The following is a 24275-nucleotide window of genomic DNA, read 5'->3' on the forward strand; positions in this document are numbered from 1 at the left end:
CACACATCCACAAGCACACATACACACACACACACCCCTCCACAGTCGCCTAATATAAAAAAGAGAAACACCTTCACGGCGATAAACAAAAATAATAAACTATTAAGAGATAAAATTGTTTTAACGAAATCGGCAAAAAAATATATCGCAACAGATGTAAATGATACTATTCTTGAAAATGTCGAATTTTATACTATAGATAACTCTGACTATTTTGAACTAAAAAAATATTTTGCGGAGGACGTCGGCCCGTTACAGATGAACTTTTCGAGCCATCTGTACAGGCAATTCGCGAAGAAAATGACCTCGCAAACCACAACACTCACAGACAGAAAAGAGGAGGGTGAAACTACACCCTCTCTCCCATTAAAACAGTAAGTTTTAAACATTCGACTAATTTTTCACATTCTCGTTTAAACTCGGTTGTTCAAATATTCGCGGCTTGGGGTCGTATAGGAAGCAAGGCTACCTCCTTAACGACCTTGGGTCACATCGTTTGGATGTAGTTGTAATTACCGAATCCAGACTGAGTGGGCTGCAGGCTTTTTCGCCCCTTCTAAATGGCTACGAGAAATACGTTTCTCCCTGTCGACCTGGAGGGGGCGGAGGATGTGCAGTGCTGGTCAGAAAAAACCTGGATTTAAAGATTAGAACTGTCTTTATAGATCCGGAAGGCAGGTTGGTCGTTTTGGATGTGACGCTCAGCAGTGGTAAAGTGTTCAGGCTGGTCGCTGCCTATGCTCCCTGCAAAGGAAAAGCCGGGCAGAAAGATTACTTCAAAAGCCTAGAGAATTTTCTTGGCACATCAAACACGTTAGTATTGCTAGGTGACTTCAAAATAATTTGTGATGCACGCGTAGATTATGTTGGCTCGAGAAAGAATAGGAGGGGATTACCTCACCTCAACGATCTGCTAAGTCGTTTCGAGTTGGCAGATCGATTCAGACTGGACCACCCAGACACTCCAGTGTGGACCTGGGCAAGAAACTACGGGTCGTCCAGATCTTACATAGATAGAATCATAACTAGAAGGAAAGATAAGAAAATACTTAGCAGTCCACAACCCCATATCATCAGCTACAGCGATCACAAATTAGTGACCTGTACGCTCGACATAGATAGCATGTGTAGACAAGGTACCGGTTACTGAAGCTAAACAAGTCACTATTGGACTGTGAAGCCTACAAGAATTGGATTAAACAATTAGTAATGAGGGCATTAACCGGATCCATTATCAACAATAAATGGTGGTATGCCCTGAAAAGAGCCATCAAATTTGAAGCAATTAGGTTTAGCAAAGAATTAGCTAGTGCTAGAAACAAAGTAGAAAAGGAACTAGTTAAGGCAATAGATGAGGCAATGAGGGCAGGCAGTGCATTGAAAGTGTTAGCGGCGAGGTTGGCACTCGACCAACATCTCAAAGCTAAACATGAAGGGTGCATTGTCAGGGCTAAGATCCATGCAATGAGACAGGAAGGGATCAACACAGCCGGATGGGCCCGGGTGGTAGAGGGCCAGCGTGGCAACAACTCAACTATTCGATCTTTGACGGACCCAAATGGTCGATCAGTAAACGAACCTGTGGAGATGTGCAAGGTGTTTCACGATCATTTTGCCCAGCTATTCGGAAGGAGCGGCAGACTGGAGCGTGGGGAGAAGCTCTCAGACTTCCTAGCCAGTTTGCCGCGTCTATTGAGGCCGGATGCGGAATCTTGTGAGGCGCCGATCACAGCCAAGGAAGTCGAGGATGTGTTGGCAGACTGCGGCGGGGAAAAATCGCCGGGACTTGATGGTCTACCTTACGAACTCTATAGTAGCATGCCAGACTTGTTTGGGCACCTACTTGCATGTGTGTACACCAACTGGCAGTAGAACGGGAGAATTCCTAAGTCTGTGAGCCGAGGGGTGGTAGCGCTGTTAAGAAAGGACCCAAACAAGGGGGATTTAATTGATAATTTTCAGCCCATCACTCTGCTTAATGCAGAGTTGAAGATTTTGGCCAAGGTCTTAGCAAAAAGGTTGGTGCAGGTCGTGAACTTGCGCCATCACTCGAAGGACCATCTACGACAATCTCCACTTAAGTTAAGTTAAGTTGTTAATTTTTTGGCTCAAAAAGCAAAAAGCAAGGCCATGTAGGGGGATATGGAGTTATGTACAGGGAGGGTGTTCATGCAAAGAGTTCAGGCCATTTCTGGTCAAGAGAGACTTTGAACCGAGCAGTCATCGGCATCTTCTCTATCTTGTCCGGCAGCTTATTCCAACCTGGACGGAGAAAGCCCCTCTCCTTCGATTGAGATGAAGTCGTCGCAGATAGAGCTTTTTGGAGTGACCCCGCAGCTGACGCTCTGGAGCAGGAGTGAAGAACAGCTCTTTCGAGAGGTTACACTTTCTGCTTATGATGTTGTGAGCGAGAATGAGATCAGCACGGCGTCGTCGTTTTTCTAGAGAATAAAGGTCGAGCGTCTTCAGCCTTTCTTCATAAGACAAATGCTTGAGACCAAGAACCATGTGGGTAGCCAGCTGCTGGACTCTTTCAAGATGATGTATGTCTTTGAGGAGATAAAGAGAAGAGGCTTGAATCCTGTACTCCAATATGGGTCTCACCAGCACGACATAGAGTGGTAGAAATATGGCTGCTGTGAGCATTCCGAATGACTGTCGAATCAAAAACAGAACTCCGTGTGCTTTGTTGGCAGCATGGACGCACTGGGCCGAAGGCGAAAAGGAAGAATCCACCAAGGTATCCAGGTCCTTTACCTGGTCGGTCCTCTCCAGCAGCAGATGACCCGGCTCAAAATCAAGTTGAGTTGCAGGAGAGGAGCCAACAGGCAGATGACAGCACTTTGACACGTTCAGAAACAGGTCCCATTCATTAGACCATCTCCAAATTAGGTGGAGGCATCGACGAAGATCCTCTATATCACCGCGAGGAGCGACCAGTTTAACATCGTCGGCAAATAGAAAGGTGTGTTGCGTGAGGTTGTCAGGCAAGTCATTTATGAAGACTAAAAACAATAAGGGCCCAAGCACTGAACCTTGAGGCACGCCACAGCTCGCACTGGAGACGTCGGACAGCGAACCATTAACTTGGACTTGGAAGGAGCGATTTGAGAGGAAGGCACAAACCCATCGTACAATATCCAAATGGAAACTATATGCTTGAAGCTTGACAAGTAATAGGCGGTGGTTAACCGAGTCAAAAGCTTTGGCAAAGTCCAATAAAACGATGTCAACAGCATCACTATCATCCAGGTTACGCATCACCAATTCTTCCATTACCAGTAAGTTGATCAAGCACGATCTCTTCGGCACGAAGCCGTGTTGGGAATCAGAGATAGAGGCTGTGTTTTGGAGGAGGAGTAACATACTTTTCTTAAGGATGGTTTTGAACATCTCGCTGATTATTGAAGTAAGGGAAACCGGTCGGTAGTTAAGCGGGTCTTCGCGGCTCCCTTTCTTGAAAATTGTGCAGAACAAGAATAAACAAGTGAAGAAGGCATAAATGGTGCATGTGTTTATTTGGCAAAAAAAAAAAAAGACAAAGAAATAATGACTCCTGGAGATTTCACATCAGGAATCTTACAACACAAATCCGTAAACATAGAATTAATTTATTGGGTTGCATGGAAAGTTCTTGCCGAATTATAGTAGCTTACCTTTCGACTTATTTTAGAACATGGTTGAGTCCATAAATAGGATTTGACTACACCTCCATTTAGAGCAGAGTTTAAGTTATCTTTTCGTGGAAGAAGATTTATATTCCTATAACTTTTGTTAATTCTGTTACCCTTTAAAATGGAAGATAAGAAAGTTCATTTTCGGCACTTGATATTTTGGGAACCAGACAAAAATTGCTGCAGCTCGGCTGGGATGTGTTACCCCACTGTCCATATTCACCAGATATTGCTCCTTTGGTTTTCCACTTATTCAGGTCTCTTCAGAATAGTCTTAATTAGTAGTGAAAGAGGATACCCTGAAAGCATAGTAGCTAGAATAATAACTGAGGAAAGTTCAGAAGGCTATTCTCTTGATTGTTAACAAGCGCCTCTTCCTCAGAGTGAAAGAAAGTTAGTTACAGAACCGTCTGTGGACTGATTCTACAGCAGGGAGTTAGGTACAACGAGCTGTATAATATCTCACCCGTAAGGGACAGATGCAGGATGGGTCGAAACAATTATTGTGTTGAGTAAAGATTTTTGCTAAATCCATTTTCCATTTCCCCCATTCATTATATATATATATATATATATATGTATGTACATCTCTTTTACCCTTTTACTTGTTTCAGGTATTTGACTGCAACCATACTGGAGCACTGCCTTTAGTGAAACAAACTGACCTCGGGACTTATTTTTTTGTAACCTTAGTACTTATTCTATCAGTTTCTTTTGCCAAACCACTAAGTTACAGGGATGTAAACAACCAACGTCAGTGTCAAGTGATGGTGGGGGACAAATACAGACACACAAACACACAAACACACACCACACACACACACACACACACACGATGGCCTTCTATCAGTTTCAATCTACCAGATCTACTTACAAGGATTTGGGCGACCCGTGGCTACAATAGAATACAATTGCCCAAGGTGCCACGCGATAGGACTGAACCCATAACCATGTGGTTCGGAAACAAACTTATTACCATACAACTACTCCTGTCTCTCTCTCTCTCTCTCTCTCTCTCTCTCTCTCTATATATATATATATTATATATATATATATATATATATATATATATATGTATGCACATGGAGGCAAACACTTTTCCCCATGTGATCGGATACAGAAATTGTTAAGATGGTAGGATATCTTCCTGCTTGAGTTAACATCAAACCAATGGTAGCCATTAGCCATCATTCACAAATGAGGAAATTGCATACACCAATGCAGAGTTGAGGACTCATTTACATTGTTTGACATTTATGTATATACACACACACACACAAGAACGCGCACACACACATGTACGTGTGTGCTGGCACCATCTAAAATGCACTGGTACTGGCACCAAATAAAAAGCACCCAGTTTGCTGTTGTTGTTGTTGTTGTTTCATCCTCAGCTTTTTCCTATTCCAACAAACCTTTAGTCAACAGTGTTGACTAAAGGTTTGCTGTTGTTGTTGTTGTTGTTTCATCCTCAGCTTTTTCTAATCCAACAAACCTTTAGTCAACAGTGTTGACTAAAGTTTGCTGTTGTTGTTGTTGTTGTTTCATCCTCAGCTTTTTCCTAATCCAACAAACCTTTAGTCAACAGTGTTGACTAAAGGTTTGCTGTTGTTGTTGTTGTTGTTTCATCCTCAGTTTTTCCTAATCCAACAAACCTTTAGTCAACAGTGTTGACTAAAGGTTTGCTGTTGTTGTTGTTGTTGTTTCATCCTTAGCTTTTTCCTATTCCAACAAACCTTTAGTCAACAGTGTTGACTAAAGGTTTGCTGTTGTTGTTGTTGTTGTTGTTTCATCCTCAGTTTTTCCTAATCCAACAAACCTTTAGTCAACAGTGTTGACTAAAGGTTTGCTGTTGTTGTTGTTGTTGTTTCATCCTTAGCTTTTTCCTATTCCAACAAACCTTTAGTCAACAGTGTTGACTAAAGGTTTGCTGTTGTTGTTGTTGTTGTTTCATCCTTAGCTTTTTCCTATTCCAACAAACCTTTAGTCAACAGTGTTGACTAAAGGTTTGCTGTTGTTGTTGTTGTTGTTTCATCCTCAGTTTTTCCTAATCCAACAAACCTTTAGTCAACAGTGTTGACTAAAGGTTGCTGTGTTGTTTGTTGTTGTTTTTTCATCCTTAGCTTTTTCCTATTCCAACAAACCTTTAGTCAACAGTGTTGACTAAAGGTTTGCTGTTGTTGTTGTTGTTGTTTCATCCTCAGCTTTTTCCTAATCCAACAAACCTTTAGTCAACAGTGTTGACTAAAGGTTTGCTGTTGTTGTTGTTGTTGTTTCATCCTCAGTTTTTCCTAATCCAACAAACCTTTAGTCAACAGTGTTGACTAAAGGTTTGCTGTTGTTGTTGTTGTTGTTTCATCCTTAGCTTTTTCCTATTCCAACAAACCTTTAGTCAACAGTGTTGACTAAAGGTTTGCTGTTGTTGTTGTTGTTGTTTCATCCTCAGCTTTTTCCTATTCCAACAAACCTTTAGTCAACAGTGTTGACTAAAGGTTTGCTGTTGTTGTTGTTGTTGTTTCATACTTAGCTTTTTCCTATTCCAACAAACCTTTAGTCAACAGTGTTGACTAAAGGTTTGCTGTTGTTTGTTGTTGTTTTCATCCTTAGCTTTTTCCTATTCCAACAAACCTTTAGTCAACAGTGTTGACTAAAGGTTTGCTGTTGTTGTTGTTGTTGTTTCATCCTCAGCTTTTTCCTAATCCAACAACCTTTAGTCAACAGTGTTGACTAAAGGTTTACTGTTGTTGTTGTTGTTGTTTCATCCTTAGCTTTTTCCTATTCCACCAACAAACTTTAGTCAACAGTGTTGACTAAAGGTTTGCTGTTGTTGTTGTTGTTGTTTCATCCTCAGCTTTTTCCTAATCCAACAAACCTTTAGTCAACAGTGTTGACTAAAGGTTTGCTGTTGTTGTTGTTGTTGTTTCATCATCCTTAGCTTTTTCCTATTCCAACAAACCTTTAGTCAACAGTGTTGACTAAAGGTTTGCTGTTGTTGTTGTTGTGTTTCATCCTCAGCTTTTTCCTAATCCAACAAACCTTTAGTCAACAGTGTTGACTAAAGGTTTGCTGTTGTTTTGTTGTTGTTGTTTCATCCTCAGCTTTTTCCTCCTAATCCAACAAACCTTTAGTCAACAGTGTTGACTAAAGGTTTGCTGTTGTTGTTGTTGTTGTTTCATCCTTAGCTTTTTCCTAATCCAAAAAACCTTTAGTCAACAGTGTTGACTAAAGGTTTGCTGTTGTTTTTGTTGTTGTTTTCATCCTCACTCTTTTTCCTAATCCAACAAACCTTTAGTCAACAGTGTTGACTAAAGGTTTGCTGTTGTTGTTGTTGTTGTTTCATCCTCAGCTTTTTTCTAATCCACAAACCTTTAGTCAACAGTGTTGACTAAAGGTTTGCTGTTTTGTTGTTGTTGTTTCGTCCTTAGCTTTTCCCTAATCCAACAAACCTTTAGTCAACAGTGTTGACTAATGGTTTGCTGTTGTTGTTGTTGTTGTTTTTTCATCATCTTAGCTTTTTCCTATTCCAACAAACCTTTAGTCAACAGTGTTGACTAAAGGTTTGCTGTTGTTTTGTGTTGTTTCATCCTCAGCTTTTTCCTAATCCAACAAACCTTTAGTCAACAGTGTTGACTAAAGGTTTGCTGTTGTTGTTGTTGTTGTTTCATCCTTAGCTTTTTCCTATTCCAACAAACCTTTAGTCAACAGTGTTGACTAAAGGTTTGCTGTGTTGTTTGTTGTTGTTTTCATCCTCAGCTTTTTCCTAATCCAACAAACCTTTACTCAACAGTGTTGACTAAAGGTTTGCTGTTGTTGTTGTTGTTGTTTCATCCTTAGCTTTTTCCTATTCCAACAAACCTTTAGTCAACAGTGTTGACTAAAGGTTTGCTGTTGTTGTTGTTGTTGTTTCATCATCTCAGCTTTTCCCTAATCCAACAAACCTTTAGTCAACAGTGTTGAGTAAAGGTTTGCTGTTGTTGTTGTTGTTGTTTCATCTCTCCTTAGCTTTTTCCTATTCCACCAACAAACCTTTAGTCAACAGTGTTGACTAAAGGTTTGCTGTTGTTGTTGTTGTTGTTTCATCCTCAGCTTTTTCCTAATCCAACAAACCTTTAGTCAACAGTGTTGACTAAAGGTTTGCTGTTGTTGTTGTTGTTGTTTCATCCTTAGCTTTTTCCTATTCCAACAAACCTTTAGTCAACAGTGTTGACTAAAGTTTTGCTGTTGTTTGTTGTTGTGTTTCATCCTTAGCTTTTCCCTAATCCAACAAACCTTTACTCAACAGTGTTGACTAAAGGTTTGCTGTTGTTGTTGTTGTTGTTTCATCCTTAGCTTTTTCCCATTCCAACAAACCTTTAGTCAACAGTGTTGACTAAAGGTTTGCTGTTGTTGTTGTTGTTGTTTCATCCTTAGCTTTCTCCCATTCCAACAAACCTTTAGTCAACAGTGTTGACTAAAGGTTTGCTGTTGTTGTTGTTGTTGTTTCATCCTCAGCTTTTTCCTATTCCAACAAACCTTTAGTCAACAGTGTTGACTAAAGGTTTGCTGTTGTTGTTGTTGTTGTTTCATCCTTAGCTTTTTCCTATTCCAACAAACCTTTAGTCAACAGTGTTGACTAAAGGTTTGCTGTTGTTGTTGTTGTTGTTTCATCCTTAGCTTTTTCCTATTCCAACAAACCTTTAGTCAACAGTGTTGACTAAAGGTTTGCTGTTGTTGTTGTTGTTGTTTCATCCTTAGCTTTTTCCTATTCCAACAAACCTTTAGTCAACAGTGTTGACTAAAGTTTTGCTGTTGTTGTTGTTGTTGTTTCATCCTTAGCTTTTTCCTATTCCAACAAACCTTTTGTCAACAGTGTTGACTAAAGGTTTGCTGTTGTTGTTGTTGTTGTTTCATCCTTAGCTTTTTCCTAATCCAACAAACCTTTAGTCAACAGTGTTGACTAAAGTTTTGCTGTTGTTGTTGTTGTTGTTTCATCCTCAGCGTTTTCCTAATCCAACAAACCTTTAGTCAACGGTGTTGACTAAAGGTTTGCTGTTGTTGTTGTTGTTGTTTCATCCTTAGCTTTTTCCTATTCCAACAAACCTTTAGTCAACAGTGTTGACTAAAGGTTTGCTGTTGTTGTTGTTGTTTCATCCTTAGCTTTTTCCTATTCCAACAAACCTTTAGTCAACAGTGTTGACTAAAGGTTTGCTGTTGTTGTTGTTGTTGTTTCATCCTTAGCTTTTTCCTATTCCAACAAACCTTTAGTCAACAGTGTTGACTAAAGGTTTGCTGTTGTTGTTGTTGTTGTTTCATCCTCAGCTTTTTCCTAATCCAACAAACCTTTAGTCAACAGTGTTGACTAAAGGTTTGCTGTTGTTGTTGTTGTTGTTTCATCCTTAGCTTTTTCCTATTCCAACAAACCTTTAGTCAACAGTGTTGACTAAAGGTTTGCTGTTGTTGTTGTTGTTGTTTCATCCTTAGCTTTTTCCTATTCCAACAAACCTTTAGTCAACAGTGTTGACTAAAGGTTTGCTGTTGTTGTTGTTGTTGCTTCATCCTCAGCTTTTTCCTAATCCAACAAACCTTTAGTCAACAGTGTTGACTAAAGGTTTGCTGTTGTTGTTGTTGTTGTTTCATCCTCAGCTTTTTCCTAATCCAACAAACCTTTAGTCAACAGTGTTAACTAAAGGTTTGCTGTTGTTGTTGTTGTTGTTTCATCCTTAGCTTTTTCCTATTCCAACAAACCTTTTGTCAACAGTGTTGACTAAAGGTTTGCTGTTGTTGTTGTTGTTGTTTCATCCTCAGCTTTTTCCTAATCCAACAAACCTTTAGTCAACAGTGTTGACTAAAGGTTTGCTGTTGTTGTTGTTGTTGTTTCATCCATAGCGTTTTCCCATTCCAACAAACCTTTAGTCAACAGTGTTGACTAAAGGTTTGTTGTTGTTGTTGTTTCATCCTCAGCTTTTTCCTAATCCAACAAACCTTTAGTCAACAGTGTTGACTAAAGGTTTGCTGTTGTTGTGTTGTTGTTTTCATCCTTAGCTTTTTCCTAATCCAACAAACCTTTAGTCAACAGTGTTGACTAAAGGTTTGCTGTTGTTGTTGTTGTTGTTTCATCCTTAGCTTTTTCCTATTCCATCCAACAAACCTTTAGTCAACAGTGTTGACTAAAGGTTTGCTGTTGTTGTTGTTGTTGTTGTTTCATCCTTAGCTTTTTCCTATTCCAACAAACCTTTAGTCAACAGTGTTGACTAAAGGTTTGCTGTTGTTGTTGTTGTTGTTTCATTCATCCTAGCTTTTTCCTATTCCAACAAACCTTTAGTCAACAGTGTTGACTAAAGGTTTGCTGTTGTGTTGTTGTTGTTGTTTCATCCTTAGCTTTTTCCTAATCCAACAAACCTTTAGTCAACAGTGTTGACTAAAGGTTTGCTGTTGTTGTTGTTGTTGTTTCATCCTCCTTAGCTTTTTCCTATTCCAACAAACCTTTAGTCAACAGTGTTGACTAAAGGTTTGCTGTTGTTGTTGTTGTTGTTGTTTCACTCGTTAGCTTTTTCCTAATCCAACAAACCTTTAGTCAACAGTGTTGACTAAAGGTTTGCTGTTGTTGTTGTTGTTGTTTCATCATCCTTAGATTTTTCCTATTCCAACAAACCTTTAGTCAACAGTGTTGACTAAAGGTTTGCTGTTGTTGTTGTTGTTGTTTCATCCTTAGCTTTTTCCTAATCCAACAAACCTTTAGTCAACAGTGTTGAGTAAAGGTTTGCTGTTGTTGTTGTTGTTGTTTCATCCTCAGCTTTTTCCTATTCCAACAAACCTTTAGTCAACAGTGTTGAGTAAAGGTTTGCTGTTGTTGTTGTTGTTGTTTCATCCTCAGCTATTTCCTATTCCAACAAACCTTCAGTCAACAGTGTTGACTAAAGGTTTGCTGTTGTTGTTGTTGTTGTTGTTTCATCCTTAGCTTTTTCCTAATCCAACAAACCTTTAGTCAACAGTGTTGACTAAAGGTTTGCTGTTGTTGTTGTTGTTGTTTCATCCTTAGCTTTTCCCTAATCCAACAAACCTTTAGTCAACAGTGTTGACTAAAGGTTTGCTGTTGTTGTTGTTGTTGTTTCATCCTTAGCTTTTCCCTAATCCAACAAACCTTTAGTCAACAGTGTTGACTAAAGGTTTGCTGTTGTTGTTGTTGTTGTTTCATCCTCAGCTTTTTCCTAATCCAACAAACCTTTAGTCAACAGTGTTGACTAAAGGTTTGCTGTTGTTGTTGTTGTTGTTTCATCCTTAGCTTTTTCCTAATCCAACAAACCTCTAGTCAACAGTGTTGACTAAAGGTTTGCTGTTGTTGTTGTTGTTGTTTCATCCTTAGCTTTTTCCTATTCCAACAAACCTTTAGTCAACAGTGTTGACTAAAGGTTTGCTGTTGTTGTTGTTGTTGTTTCATCCTTAGCTTTTTCCTAATCCAACAAACCTTTAGTCAACAGTGTTGACTAAAGGTTTGCTGTTGTTGTTGTTGTTGTTTCATCCTTAGCTTTTTCCTAATCCAACAAACCTTTAGTCAACAGTGTTGACTAAAGGTTTGCTGTTGTTGTTGTTTCATCCTCAGCTTTTTCCTATTCCAACAAACCTTTAGTCAACAGTGTTGACTAAAGGTTTGCTGTTGTTGTTGTTGTTGTTTCATCCTCAGCTTTTTCCTATTCCAACAAACCTTTAGTCAACAGTGTTGACTAAAGGTTTGCTATTGTTGTTGTTGTTTCATCCTCAGCTTTTTCCTATTCCAACAAACCTTTAGTCAACAGTGTTGACTAAAGGTTTGCTGTTGTTGTTGTTGTTGTTTCATCCTTAGCTTTTTCCTATTCCAACAAACCTTTAGTCAACTGTGTTGACTAAAGGTTTGCTGTTGTTGTTGTTGTTGTTTCATCCTCAGCTTTTTCCTAATCCAACAAACCTTTAGTCAACAGTGTTGACTAAAGGTTTGCTGTTGTTGTTGTTGTTGTTTCATCCTCAGCTTTTTCCTAATCCAACAAACCTTTAGTCAACAGTGTTGACTAAAGGTTTGCTGTTGTTGTTGTTGTTGTTTCATCCTTAGCTTTTTCCTAATCCAACAAACCTTTAGTCAATAGTGTTGACTAAAGGTTTGCTGTTGTTGTTGTTGTTGTTTCATCCTTAGCTTTTTCCTATTCCAACAAACCTTTAGTCAACAGTGTTGACTAAAGGTTTGCTGTTGTTGTTGTTGTTTCATCCTCAGCTTTTTCCTAATCCAACAAACCTTTAGTCAACAGTGTTTAGTAAAGGTTTGCTGTTGTTGTTGTTGTTGTTTCATCCTCAGCTTTTTCCTATTCCAACAAACCTTTAGTCAACAGTGTTGAGTAAAGGTTTGCTGTTGTTGTTGTTGTTGTTTCATCCTCAGCTATTTCCGATTCCAACAAACCTTCAGTCAACAGTGTTGACTAAAGGCTTGCTGTTGTTGTTGTTGTTGTTGTTTCATCCTTAGCTTTTTCCTATTCCAACAAACCTTTAGTCAACAGTGTTGACTAAAGGTTTGCTGTTGTTGTTGTTGTTTCATCCTCAGCTTTTTCCTAATCCAACAAACCTTTAGTCAACAGTGTTGAGTAAAGGTTTGCTGTTGTTGTTGTTGTTGTTTCATCCTCAGCTTTTTCCTATTCCAACAAACCTTTAGTCAACAGTGTTGAGTAAAGGTTTGCTGTTGTTGTTGTTGTTGTTTCATCCTCAGCTATTTCCTATTCCAACAAACCTTCAGTCAACAGTGTTGACTAAAGGTTTGCTGTTGTTGTTGTTGTTGTTTCATCCTTAGCTTTTTCCTAATCCAACAAACCTTTAGTCAACAGTGTTGACTAAAGGTTTGCTGTTGTTGTTGTTGTTGTTTCATCCTTAGCTTTTCCCTAATCCAACAAACCTTTAGTCAACAGTGTTGACTAATGGTTTGCTGTTGTTGTTGTTGTTGTTTCATCCTTAGCTTTTTCCTAATCCAACAAACCTCTAGTCAACAGTGTTGACTAAAGGTTTGCTGTTGTTGTTGTTGTTGTTTCATCCTTAGCTTTTTCCTATTCCAACAAACCTTTAGTCAACAGTGTTGACTAAAGGTTTGCTGTTGTTGTTGTTGTTGTTTCATCCTTAGCTTTTTCCTATTCCAACAAACCTTTAGTCAACAGTGTTGACTAAAGATTTGCTGTTGTTGTTGTTGTTGTTTCATCCTTAGCTTTTTCCTAATCCAACAAACCTTTAGTCAACAGTGTTGACTAAAGGTTTGCTGTTGTTGTTGTTGTTGTTTCATCCTTAGCTTTTTCCTATTCCAACAAACCTTTAGTCAACAGTGTTGACTAAAGGTTTGCTGTTGTTGTTGTTGTTGTTGCTTCATCCTCAGCTTTTTCCTAATCCAACAAACCTTTAGTCAACAGTGTTGACTAAAGGTTTGCTGTTGTTGTTGTTGTTGTTTCATCCTCAGCTTTTTCCTAATCCAACAAACCTTTAGTCAACAGTGTTGACTAAAGGTTTGCTGTTGTTGTTGTTGTTGTTGTTTCATCCTTAGCTTTTTCCTAATCCAACAAACCTTTAGTCAACAGTGTTGACTAAAGGTTTGCTGTTGTTGTTGTTGTTGTTTCATCCCCAGCTTTTTCCTATTCCAACAAACCTTTAGTCAACAGTGTTGACTAAAGGTTTGCTGTTGTTGTTGTTGTTGTTTCATCCTCAGCTTTTTCCTATTCCAACAAACCTTTAGTCAACAGTGTTGACTAAAGGTTTGCTGTTGTTGTTGTTGTTTCATCCTCAGCTTTTTCCTATTCCAACAAACCTTTAGTCAACAGTGTTGACTAAAGGTTTGCTGTTGTTGTTGTTGTTGTTTCATCCTCAGCTTTTTCCTAATCCAACAAACCTTTAGTCAACAGTGTTGACTAAAGGTTTGCTGTTGTTGTTGTTGTTGTTTCATCCTTAGCTTTTTCCTAATCCAACAAACCTTTAGTCAACAGTGTTGACTAAAGGTTTGCTGTTGTTGTTGTTGTTTCATCCTCAGCTTTTTCCTAATCCAACAAACCTTTAGTCCACAGTGTTGACTAAAGGTTTGCTGTTGTTGTTGTTGTTGGTTCATCCTTAGCTTTTTTCTAATCCAACAAACCTTTAGTCAACAGTGTTGACTAAATTTGCTGTTGTTGTTGTTGTGTTTCATCCTTAGCTTTTCCTATTCCAACAAACCTTTAGTCAACAGTGTTGACTAAAGGTTTGCTGTTGTTGTTGTTTCATCCTTAGCTTTTTCCTAATCCAACAAACCTTTAGTCAACAGTGTTGACTAAAGGTTTGCTGTTGTTTGTTGTTGTTTCATCCTTAGCTTTTTCCTATCCAACAAACCTTTAGTCAACAGTGTTGACTAAAGGTTTGCTGTTGTTGTTGTCGTTGTTTCATCCTCAGCTTTTTTCCCTAATCAACAAACCTTTAGTCAACATGTTGTGACTAAAGGTTTGCTGTTGTTGTTGTTGTTGTTTCATCATCCTTAGCTTTTTCCTATTCCAACAACCTTTAGTCAACAGTGTTGACTAAAGGTTTGCTGTTGTTGTTGTTGTTGTTTCATCCTTAGCTTTTTCCTATTCCAACAAACCTTTAGTCAACAGTGTTGACTAAAGGTTTGCTGTTGTTGTTTTTGGTGTTTCATCCTCCTTAGCTTTTTCCTATTCCAACAAACCTTTAGTCAACAGTGTTGACTAAAGGTTTGCTGTTGTTGTTGTTGTCGTTTCATCCTTAGCTTTTTCCTATTCCAACAAACCTTTAGTCAATAGTGTTGACTAAAGTTTTGCTGTTGTTGTTGTTGTTGTTTCATCCTTAGCTTTTTCCTATTCCAACAAACCTTTAGTCAACAGTGTTGACTGAAGGTTTGTTGTTGTTGTTGTTTCATCCTTAGCTTTTTCCTAATCCAACAAACCTTTAGTCAACAGTGTTGACTAAAGGTTTGCTGTTGTTGTTGTTGTTTCATCCTCAGCTTTTTCCTAATCCAACAAACCTTTAGTCAACAGTGTTGACTAAAGGTTTGCTGTTGTTGTTGTTGTTGTTTCATCCTTAGATTTTTCCTATTCCAACAAACCTTTAGTCAACAGTGTTGACTAAAGGTTTGCTGTTGTTGTTGTTGTTGTTTCATCCTTAGCTTTTTCCTAATCCAACAAACCTTTAGTCAACGGTGTTGACTAAAGGTTTGCTGTTGTTGTTTTTGTTGTTTCATCCTTAGCTTTTTCCTAATCCAACAAACCTTTAGTCCACAGTGTTGACTAAAGGTTTGCTGTTGTTGTTGTTGTTGTTTCATCCTTAGCTTTTTTCTAATCCAAGAAACCTTTAGTCAACAGTGTTGACTAAAGGTTTGCTGTTGTTGTTGTTGTTGTTTCATCCTTAGCTTTTTCCTATTCCAACAAACGTTTAGTCAACAGTGTTGACTAAAGGTTTGCTGTTGTTGTTGTTGTTGTTTCATCCTTAGCTTTTTCCTAATCCAACAAACCTTTAGTCAACAGTGTTGACTAAAGGTTTGCTGTTGTTGTTGTTGTTGTTTCATCCTTAGCTTTTTCCTATTCCAACAAACCTTTAGTCAACAGTGTTGACTAAAGGTTTGCTGTTGTTGTTGTTGTTGTTTCATCCTCAGCTTTTTCTTAATCCAACAAACCTTTTGTCAACAGTGTTGACTAAAGGTTTGCTGTTGTTGTTGTTGTTGTTTCATCCTCAGCTTTTTCCTAATCCAACAAACCTTTAGTCAACAGTGTTGACTAAAGGTTTGCTGTTGTTGTTGTTGTTGTTTCATCCTCAGCTTTTTCCTAATCCAACAAACCTTTAGTCAATAGTGTTGAGTAAAGGTTTGCTGTTGTTGTTGTTGTTGTTTCATCCTCAGCTTTTTCCTAATCCAACAAACCTTTAGTCAACAGTGTTGACTAAAGGTTTGCTGTTGTTGTTGTTGTTGTTTCATCCTCAGCTTTTTCCTAATCCAACAAACCTTTAGTCAACAGTTTTGACTAAAGGTTTGCTGTTGTTGTTGTTGTTGTTTCATCACTCCTCAGCTTTTTCCTAATCCAACAAACCTTTAGTCAACAGTGTTGACTAAAGGTTTGCTGTTGTTGTTGTTGTTGTTTCATCCTCAGCTTTTTCCTATTCCAACAAACCTTTAGTCAACAGTGTTGACTAAAGGTTTTGTTGTTGTTGTTGTTTCATTCATCCTTAGCTTTTTCCTATTCCAACAAACCTTTAGTCAACAGTGTTGACTAAAGGTTTGCTGTTGTTGTTGTTGTTGTTTCATCTCTTAGCTTTTCCTATTCCAACAAACCTTTAGTCAACAGTGTTGACTAAAGTTTTGTTGTTGTTGTTGTTTCATCCTTAGCTTTTTCCTAATCCAACAAACCTTTAGTCAACAGTGTTGACTAAAGGTTTGCTGTTTTGTTGTTGTTGTTTCATCTCTCCTCAGCTTTTTCCTAATCCAACAAACCTTTAGTCAACAGTGTTGACTAAAGGTTTGCTGTTGTTGTTGTTGTTGTTTCATCCTTAGCTTTTTCCTATTCCAACAAACCTTTAGTCAACAGTGTTGACTAAAGGTTTGCTGTTGTGTGTTGTTGTTTCATCATCCTTAGCTTTTTCCTAATCCAACAACCTTTAGTCAACAGTGTTGACTAAAGGTTTGCTGTGTTGTTGTTGTTGTTGTTTCATCCTTAGCTTTTTCCTATTCCAACAAACCTTTAGTCAACAGTGTTGACTAAAGGTTTGCTGTTGTTGTTGTTGTTGTTTCATCCTTAGCTTTTTCCTAATTCCAACAAACCTTTAGTCAACAGTGTTGACTAAGGTTTGCTGTTGTTGTTGTTGTTGTTTCATCCTTAGCTTTTTCCTATTCCAACAAACCTTTTGTCAACAGTGTTGACTAAAGGTTTGCTGTTGTTGTTGTTGTTTCATCCTTAGCTTTTTCCTATTCCAACAAACCTTTAGTCAACAGTGTTGACTAAAGGTTTGCTGTTGTTGTTGTTGTTGTTGTTTCATCCTTAGCTTTTCCCTAATCCAACAAACCTTTAGTCAACAGTGTTGACTAAAGGTTTGCTGTTGTTGTTGTTGTTGTTTCATCCTTAGCTTTTTCCTATTCCAACAAACCTTTAGTCAACAGTGTTGACTAAAGGTTTGCTGTTGTTGTTGTTGTTGTTTCATCCTTATCTTTTTCCTATTCCAACAAACCTTTAGTCAACAGTGTTGACTAAAGGTTTGCTGTTGTTGTTGTTGTTTCATCCTCAGCTTTTTCCTAATCCAACAAACCTTTAGTCAACAGTGTTGACTAAAGGTTTGCTGTTGTTGTTGTTGTTGTTTCATCCTTAGCTTTTTCCTAATCCAACAAACCTTTAGTCAACAGTGTTGACTAAAGGTTTGCTGTTGTTGTTGTTGTTGTTTCATCCTCAGCTTTTTCCTAATCCAACAAACCTTTAGTCAACAGTGTTGACTAAAGGTTTGCTGTTGTTGTTGTTGTTTCATCCTTAGCTTTTTCCTAATCCAACAAACCTTTAGTCAACAGTGTTGACTAAAGGTTTGCTGTTGTTGTTGTTGTTGTTTCATCCTTAGCTTTTTCCTATTCCAACAAACCTTTAGTCAACAGTGTTGACTAAAGGTTTGCTGTTGTTGTTGTTTCATCCTTAGCTTTTCCCTAATCCAACAAACCTTTAGTCAACAGTATTGACTAAAGGTTTGCTGTTGTTGTTGTTGTTGTTTCATCCTCAGCTTTTTCCTATTCCAACAAACCTTTACTCAACAGTGTTGACTAAAGGTTTGCTGTTGTTGTTGTTGTTGTTTCATCCTTAGCTTTTTCCTATTCCAACAAACCTTTAGTCAACAGTGTTGACTAAAGGTTTGCTGTTGTTGTTGTTGTTGTTTCATCCTCAGCTTTTTCCTATTCCAACAAACCTTTACTCAACAGTGTTGACTAAAGGTTTGCTGTTGTTGTTGTTGTTGTTTCATCCTTAGCTTTTTTCCTTTTCCTATTCAACAAACCTTTAGTCAACAGTGTTGACTAAAGGTTTGCTGTTGTTGTTGTTGTTTCATCCTCAGCTTTTTCCGAATCCAACAAACCTTTAGTCAACAGTGTTGACTAAAGGTGTGCTGTTGTTGTTGTTGTTGTTTCATCCTTAGCTTTTTCCTATTCCAACAAACCTTTAGTCAACAGTGTTGAGTAAAGGTTTGCTGTTGTTGTTGTTGTTGTTGTTTCATCCTTAGCTTTTTCCTATTCCAACAAACCTTTAGTCAACAGTGTTGAGTAAAGGTTTGCTGTTGTTGTTGTTGTTGTTTCATCCTTAGCTTTTTCCTATTCCAACAAACCTTTAGTCAACAGTGTTGACTAAAGGTTTGCTGTTGTTGTTGTTGTTGTTTCATCCTTAGCTTTTTCCTATTCCAACAAACCGTTAGTCAACAGTGTTGACTAAAGGTTTGCTGTTGTTGTTGTTGTTGTTTCATCCTTAGCTTTTTCCTATTCCAACAAACCTTTAGTCAACAGTGTTGACTAAAGGTTTGCTGTTGTTGTTGTTGTTGTTTCATCCTAGCTTTTTCCTATTCCAACAAACCTTTAGTCAACAGTGTTGACTAAAGGTTTGCTGTTGTTGTTGTTGTTGTTTCATCCTCAGCTTTTTCCTAATCCAACAAACCTTTAGTCAACAGTGTTGACTAAAGGTTTGCTGTTGTTGTTGTTGTTGTTTCATCCTTCAGCTTTTTTTTCCTATTCCAACAAACCTTTAGTCAACAGTGTTGACTAAAGGTTTGCTGTTGTTGTTGTTGTTGTTTCATCCTTAGCTTTCTCCTATCCCAACAAACCTTTAGTCAACAGTGTTGACTAAAGGTGTGCTGTTGTTGTTGTTGTTGTTTATCATCTTAGCTTTACTTTTCCTATTCCAACAAACCTTTAGTCAACAGTGTTGAGTAAGGTTTGCTGTTGTTGTTGTTGTTGTTGTTTCATCCTCAGCTTTTTCCTAATCCAACAAACCTTTAGTCAACAGTGTTGACTAAAGGTTTGCTGTTGTTGTTGTTGTCTTTTCATCCTTAGCTTTTTCCTATTCCAACAAACCTTTAGTCAACAGTGTTGACTAAAGGTTTGCTGTTGTTGTTGTTGTTGTTTCATCCTCAGCTTTTTCCTAATCCAACAAACCTTTAGTCAACAGTGTTGACTAAAGGTTTGCTGTTGTTGTTGTTGTTGTTTCATCCTTAGCTTTTTCCTAATCCAACAAACCTTTAGTCAACAGTGTTGACTAAAGGTTTGCTGTTGTTGTTGTTGTCATTTCATCCTCAGCTTTTTCCTAATCCAACAAACCTTTAGTCAACAGTGTTGACTAAAGGTTTGCTGTTGTTGTTGTTGTTGTTTGATCCTTAGCTTTTTCCTATTCCAACAAACCTTTAGTCAACAGTGTTGAGTAAAGGTTTGCTGTTGTTGTTGTTGTTGTTTCATCCTTAGCTTTTTCCTAATCCAACAAACCTTTAGTCAACAGTGTTGACTAAAGGTTTGCTGTTGTTGTTGTTGTTGTTTCATCCTTAGCTTTTTCCTAATCCAACAAACCTTTAGTCAACAGTGTTGACTAAAGGTTTGCTGTTGTTGTTGTTGTTGTGTTTCATCCTTAGCTTTTTCTAATCCAACAAACCTTTAGTCAACAGTGTTGACTAAAGGTTTACTGTTGTTGTTGGTTGTTTCATCCTTAGCTTTTTCCTAATCCAACAAACTTTAGTCAACAGTGTTGACTAAAGGTTGCTGTTGTTGTTGTTGTTGTTCATCCTTAGCTTTTTCCTAATCCAACAAACCTTTAGTCAACAGTGTTGACTAAAGGTTTGCTGTTGTTGTTGTTGTTGTTTCATCCTAGCTTTTTCCTAATCCAACAAACCTTTAGTCAACAGTGTTGACTAAAGGTTTGCTGTTGTTGTTGTTGTTGTTTCATCCTCAGCTTTTTCCTAATCCAACAACCTTTAGTCAACAGTGTCGACTAAAGGTTTGCTGTTGTTGTTGTTGTTTCATCCTTAGCTTTTTCCTATTCCAACAAACTTTAGTCAACAGTGTTGACTAAAGGTTTGCTGTTGTTGTTGTTGTTGTTTCATCCTTAGCTTTTTCCTATTCAACAAACCTTTAGTCAACAGTGTGACTAAAGTTTGTGTTGTTGTTGTTGTTGTCGTTTCATCCTTAGCTTTTTCCTATTCCAACAAACCTTTAGTCAACAGTGTTGACTAAAGGTTTGCTGTTGTTGTTGTTGTTGTTTCATCCTTAGCTTTTTCTATCCAACAAACCTTTAGTCAACAGTGTTGACTAAAGGTTTGTTGTTGTTGTTGTTTCATCCTTAGCTTTTTCCTAATCCAACAAACCTTTAGTCAACAGTGTTGACTAAAGGTTTGCTGTTGTTGTGTTGTTGGTGTTCCTCAGCTTTTCCTAATCCAACAAACCTTTAGTCAACAGTGTTGACTAAGGTTTGCTGTTGTTGTTGTTGTTGTTTCATCCTTAGCTTTTTCCTATTCCAACAACCTTTAGTCAACAGTGTTGACTAAAGGTTTGCTGTGTGTTGTTGTGTTTCATCCTTAGCTTTTTCTAATCCAACAAACCTTTAGTCAACAGTGTTGACTAAAGGTTTGCTGTTGTTGTTGTTGTTGTTTCATCCTTAGCTTTTTCCTAATTCCAAAAACCTTTAGTCAACAGTGTTGACTAAAGGTTTGCTGTTGTTGTTGTTGTTGTTTCATCCTCAGCTTTTTCCTATTCCAACAACCTTTAGTCAACAGTGTTGACTAAAGGTTTGCTGTTGTTGTTGTTGTTGTTTCATCCTTAGCTTTTTCCTATTCAACAAACCTTAGTCAACAGTGTTGACTAAAGGTTTGCTGTTGTTGTTGTTGTTTCATCCTTAGCTTTTTCCTATTCCAACAAACCTTTAGTCAACAGTGTTGACTAAAGGTTTGCTGTTGTTGTTGTTGTTGTTTCATCCTTAGCTTTTTCCTATTCCAACAAACCTTTAGTCAACAGTGTTGACTAAAGGTTTGCTGTTGTTGTTGTTGTTGTTTCATCCTTAGCTTTTCCCTAATCCAACAAATCTTTAGTCAACAGTGTTGACTAAAGGTTTGCTGTTGTTGTTGTTGTTGTTTCATCCTCAGCTTTTTCCTAATCCAACAAACCTTTAGTCAACAGTGTTGACTAAAGTTTGCTGTTGTTGTTGTTGTTGTTTCATCCTTAGCTTTTTCCTAATCCAACAAACCTTTAGTCAACAGTGTTGACTAAAGGTTGTGCTGTTGTTGTTGTTGTTTCATCCTCAGCTTTTCCCTAATCCAACAAACCTTAGTCAACAGTGTTGACTAAAGGTTTGCTGTTGTTGTTGTCGTTTCATCCTTAGCTTTTCCTATTCCAACAAACCTTTAGTCAACAGTGTTGACTAAAGGTTTGCTGTTGTTGTGTTGTTGTTTCATCCTTAGCTTTTTCCTATTCCAACAAACCTTTAGTCAACAGTGTTGACTAAAGGTTTGCTGTTGTTGTTGTTTCATCCTCTTTTTCCTATCCAACAAACTTTAGTCAACAGTATTGACTAAAGGTTTGCTGTTGTTGTTGTTGTTGTTTCATCCTCAGCTTTTTCCTATTCCAACAAACCTTTAGTCAACAGTGTTGACTAAAGGTTTGCTGTTGTTGTTGTTGTTTCATCCTTAGCTTTTTCCTATCCAACAAACCTTTAGTCAACAGTGTTGACTAAAGGTTGCTGTTGTTGTGTTGTGTTTCATCCTCAGCTTTTTCCTATTCCAACAAACCTTTAGTCAACAGTGTGACTAAAGGTTTGCTGTTGTTGTGTTGTTGTTTCATCCTAGCTTTTTCCTATTCCAACAAACCTTTAGTCAACAGTGTTGACTAAAGGTTTGCTGTTGTTGTTGTTGTTTCATCCTCAGCTTTTTCCCAATCCAACAAACCTTTAGTCAACAGTGTTGACTAAAGGTTTGCTGTTGTTGTTGTTGTTGTTTCATCCTAAGCTTTTTCCTAATCCAAGAAACCTATAATCAACGGTGTTGACTAAAGGTTTGTTGTTGTTGTTGTTGTTTGATCCTCAGCTTTTTATTAATCCAACAAACCTATAATCAACGGTGTTGACTAAACGTTTGTTGTTGTTGTTGTTGTATGGTCTATATTACATTATTAGAATTAATATTTTTTTTTTCATTATGTGCATGTATGTAAGTATTAATTATCATGTTGTTTATTTTATATTAATTTAGAAAAATTGAAGCATGTCTGAAACTTCCGGAGCATATTGAATTTATTTTGTGCATGACTTGGCTCACCCTGTATGTATAAAGGTCTGTGTGTTTGTGTGTAAATACGTAGAAACTATGCTGAGCTATGGCTATATATAGTGATATTATTGTTTATAGCTGAGCTGCTACTGAAATGCTTTGTGATATTTTCTGTCAGGGCCACCTGACTGGCTGCCATTCTGGTGTCTTGTAAAAAGCACCATCTGGATGTGGCTGATGCCAGTGCCCGCTGAGTAGCCACTGTGTAGGTGGCATGTAAAAAAGCACCCTTTATACTCTCGGAGTGGTTGGAGTTAGGAAGGGCATCCAGCTATAGAAACATTACTAGATCAGATTGGTGCTTGGTGCAGCTGCTGGCTTTCTAGATCTCATTTAAACTCTCCAACCCATGCTAGCATGGACAACAGACATTAAACGATGATGATGATGAAAAATCATCTGCTAGCTGTGCACTTTTAAATTCGTCTGGAATGATAAATCACTCACTTTATAAAACAGGTCAAGTTTGGTGATTAGAAGACCATCTGGCTGTAAAAATTCTGCCAGTGTTACCTTCCATCTATGCCATAATAGCATGAAGAAATAGATGAATAAAAGAATGAATGATACTCTGGTAATGTTATCTGAAATAAACAAGCATCCTAACCATAGAAGTATTTTTAAGGCTCATCTGTTCTTTCTTAGGAAGTTAGAAACTATCAGGTCATCCCGTAAGTTCTGTCCGATTTTAGCGTTTTTAAAACTGAATGAAATTTAATAGTATTTTAGAATGTCTGATGGAATTAAAAATTATTTTTATGCATTTGTGTACATTTAAACTAATTAAATATTATTTTACAGAATAATAGACTTAAAATTTCTTTGATTAAAACCCTTTCTAACATGGAAGTATCCAAAGAGCATTTAAGGCACATAATGCTTTATGAGTACAAAAAAGGAAACTCTGCAGCCGAAGCGACTCGAAACATAACACTCAGTTTATGGGAAAGAATGCTTGAATGGAAGAACTTGCAGAAGATGGTTTGCAAAATTCAGGAGTGGAGATTTCAGCTTTGAAGATGAAAATCGAACAGGACGTCCAGTGGAATTTGATGATAAGCTCCTTGAGGCATTACTTGAAGAAAATTCTGCATTATCAGTTGAAGAATTGGCAATAAAGCTTAGTTCAAACCATACAACTGTTCATTGTCATCTTCAACAACTTGGAAAGGTTCCTAAACTTGGAAAATGGGTGCCTCGTGAATTGTCTGAAATAACTGCAAATCCCGAGTTGATATCTGCTCTTCTCTCCATTCTCTCGAACTCATTTCACCCTTTTTGGATAGACTTGTGACTGGTGACGAAAAATGGATCTTCTATCAAAATGTTGAACATCGTAAACAGTGGCTTGGTAAAAAGGAAAACGCTCAACCACAACTGAGAAGAGAACTTCATAAGAAAAAGGTTCTTCTCTCTATCTGGTGGGATTGCAAAGGAATAATTCACTTTGAATTGTTACCACCAAATGCAACAATCAATGTCTACTGTCAGCAATTAGAGCGTTTGAACCAAGCTTTGAATAAAAAAAGACCCGCTTTAATGAATCGAAAAGGAGTGATGTTTCATCTGGACAATGCGCGACCCCCACACTGCAAAGATCACATCACAGAAGATCGAAGAGCTTGGATGGAAAAAAATTCCTCATCCACCTTATTCTCTCGACCTTGCTCCTTCAGACTACCATTTGTTTCATAGTTTACAGAATCATTTGGGGAACGTAACTTTCGCAAGCCAGGAGGAGGTCGAAACTGACATTTCAGAGTTCTTTACTTTGAAACCAAAAGAGTTTTACATTGAAGGGATTAAAAAGCTTGTAAATAGATGGAAGGAAGTCATAGATAATCAGGGAAAGTACATTGATGATTAAATTTCAATTAAATATAACATTTGATCACTTGTTGTCTTTATTCAAAATTCAGACAGAACTTATGGGATGACCTGATAAATACTAGCCCTTCAAATCCTACAGGAGTTGGTTTTACCTTTTATCCCTCCAAGGATGATAAAATAAGTACTAGTCACATACTGGAAACAAATATGTAGACTATGTCACACCTACAAAATTTGCCAATATAACATACGTGTTAGAAATTATTATTTCAGCTTCAGTAAACTCTCTCTCTTTACTCTTTTACTTGTTTCAGTCATTTGACTGTGGCCATGCTGGAGTACCGCCTTTAGTCGAGCAAATCGACCCCGGGACTTATTCTTTGTAAGCCCAGTACTTATTCTATCGGTCTCTTTTGCCAAACTGCTAAGTGACGGGGACGTAAACACACCAGCATCGGTTGTCAAGCAATGCTAGGGGGACAAACAGACACACAAACACACACA

General features: G+C 37.8%; 1 protein-coding gene across 1 annotated transcript in view; it reads left to right on the forward strand.

Moving 5' to 3' along the window:
• The first annotated feature begins 353 nt into the window (after positions 1-353).
• The window catches only part of LOC115226754 (WD repeat-containing protein on Y chromosome-like), a 172659-nt gene continuing 148737 nt past the window's right edge, over positions 354-24275 (forward strand). The window contains exon 1 of the mRNA XM_036515118.1: positions 354-374. The gene's annotated coding sequence lies outside the window, so the exon portion shown is untranslated. The remainder of the gene's footprint in view (positions 375-24275) is intronic.

Source organism: Octopus sinensis, linkage group LG30, assembly GCF_006345805.1.
Source record: "Octopus sinensis linkage group LG30, ASM634580v1, whole genome shotgun sequence".
NCBI lineage: Eukaryota > Metazoa > Mollusca > Cephalopoda > Octopoda > Octopodidae > Octopus > Octopus sinensis.